The following is a 2413-nucleotide window of genomic DNA, read 5'->3' on the forward strand; positions in this document are numbered from 1 at the left end:
CTTTGCAGATCAATATACATAGTTATTTGGTCATTTGACATATGAACTTTTAAAGGAGGATCAGACTTCATTTTCTGTTGAAGAGTTTGTTAGCATGGAGTCTGGTTTTCAAGTCATTCTATACAGTTTTTCCTGAACATTTGACAACACAGTCTTTTGTCCTGACTTCTTGATTGTGCTCTGTACTCCACCAGCTGCAGGACTTCCAGGAGAGCCTGATTTTTTACTCAACAGACTAATGAAGAAGCTGGCCTCTTCACTTGCTGCATTGTTTTTGATGTTTAGGTCTGGCTTCTTTGCTGATGTTCCTGGGGAGATACTTGGCACATTGGCTGGCCTGGCTGGGCTCTGGGTCCTTGGAGAGCTAGAATGTCCTCTTGCAGGGGTTTCGGAGGCTCTTGTGGGTGTGGCAGGCTACTTGGCAAGGAGTGACTGTTGCTCCATTAGGAACACCTGCTCATCCTTGGCTGCCAATTCTTTGTCGTAGACCAGCTTTCTCACAGGAGGTTTTACAATAATGTCTTCATATGCATCTTCTGGCTTCATGGTTGTTAAATTTTCATGTAAAAAAGCTATTTTCTTTTAATTGTCCAGCCTGCAGGTATAAAGACTGCATCCTTTTCCACAACTAAGGCAGGTGTGGTAAAGTGGAAACCATGTTTTATGAACAATAACAAGTAGAGGTTTTTTCTTCCTTTACTGAGGCAGAAATCAAGGCAGGTCCAAACTGGAGGTAGAATCTCTGTAGGTGTGACTGGATGAAGTCCAAGTGCTCATCCCTGTAATCCTGCTCCTACTCCTTCTCTAGTAGCTCACTGTATCACATTTTGTGCACACCCCCAAATTGTCACCCAGTGTCAGGTCAACACAGTCTTCATCTGTCCCTGAAGTCAGAGGTTCTCTTCTCTGTGAGGAACCCTGACAACCTTCTTCAAGCTCATCATAGTGTTGAAATTCTTTCAAAACCTTCCATTCAAGTGCCCTCATTTCCTCTGGTGGAATTTTCATTTTATCAATGTGCTCATGTAAAACACTAGCCCATTTCTGTAGGGATTCTATCACAGTCCAAGTTCTAGACACGTCTGCAACAAAAATGACCAGGGTCTACAGCAAGGATTCAGCAGAAACAGCATATTTCAGTAGGCATTTGTGGCAGAGGTCTCTATCCAGAATCCATATGTTGTATGTGATCGTCTCAGTCCTCGTCATGGATGCTGAGGTAGAGACATTCTAAACTTCCTTTTTTGCCATGCTCTGCTCCTTGCAGTTTAGTCCTGAGAGTTGTTTTACCAGAACCAACTTCACCACAGGCTCTGGCCCTCCTCCTCCTCACTGGTCAGGTCATGAGCCCAATCGGGGCCCAGCAGCTGCTACTTCTCCACCCCCACCCGTGTCATCTTGCCAACTCTCTAATGCATTTTTATTTTGTGCTACTTTTAGTAAATGTGATGCAGTGAACTGTAGACATCTTTACTAAGTGTCCTGTATGCTTGGCAAGTACTCTAAGGCCAGTCTTTGATCTTCATCCCAAGCCTGCCTATTGTTCTCTATTTACTGAAAGCAAAAGTAAATCACCATGTGTTGGAGAACATTTTAAGATTATAATCCAGCCTTGTAGCTAGATTATAATTTCAAAAGCAAAAGAATCCTGTTACTCTAAGAACTGACATTTTTGCTGTGAGAGATATTCTGTGAAAAGGTTTAGAGACATTACACTGATAGCACCTCTATGCCCTCTGATGGCCACTGTGAGTAAAATAACATGAGAATAGGAAGAGAACAAAAATGGCTTAACTGATATTTATTATTCATTTCTGCTTTAGTTTATTCAAATAATAATACAATAAAATAAAGGCAACATTCTTAGACCAAAGATCTGATTCCAGAAAGCAAAGATTCACTTTTTTAGAAACCAGACTTGAAGAAAAGGTTTGGATGAAGGCTATATTATTAGGGAACCCAAATATAATAGTGCCCCTAAAATTTAGCTGAGTACAAATCTCAAGACAGAAGGATTAAAGAAACCACTTTTGGGGGATCCTTGTGGTTTGAAGACCCTTTTACTTGGTATTGTGTCTAAATAGTTTCTAGAGACTGAATATTACAACTGGGGAATCCCGCAGGTTGTTTACTGTCTGAGCGCAAAGCACTGTTTCTTGCTTCTCCTGCTCTCCCATTCAATGCTGGGAATGTGCTGCTGGCCCATGGGAAGACATTCAGATCCAGGTTCATATACAGAACCAGCTATCAATTTTCATTTGACAATAGAAAGGGAACCCTAGGAATCTCTAATGGCTAATTCCAGTTTTCAAAACAGTTAAGTAAAAGGGACTGGCAAGGTGGCTCAGTGCTTAAGAGCCCTGAGCTCTTGCAGAGGAACTGGATTTGATTCCCAGCACTCATATGACATTAT

The 2413-nt window shown here is 41.6% G+C and overlaps 1 pseudogene; it reads right to left on the reverse strand.

Annotated features, from left to right (window-relative positions):
* Nucleotides 1-2413, reverse strand: part of LOC103749715 — a 133379-nt pseudogene that overhangs the window by 65674 nt on the left and 65292 nt on the right.

This window comes from Nannospalax galili, unplaced genomic scaffold (assembly GCF_000622305.1).
Source record: "Nannospalax galili isolate Female #2095 unplaced genomic scaffold, S.galili_v1.0 scaffold266, whole genome shotgun sequence".
Classification (NCBI taxonomy): domain Eukaryota; kingdom Metazoa; phylum Chordata; class Mammalia; order Rodentia; family Spalacidae; genus Nannospalax; species Nannospalax galili.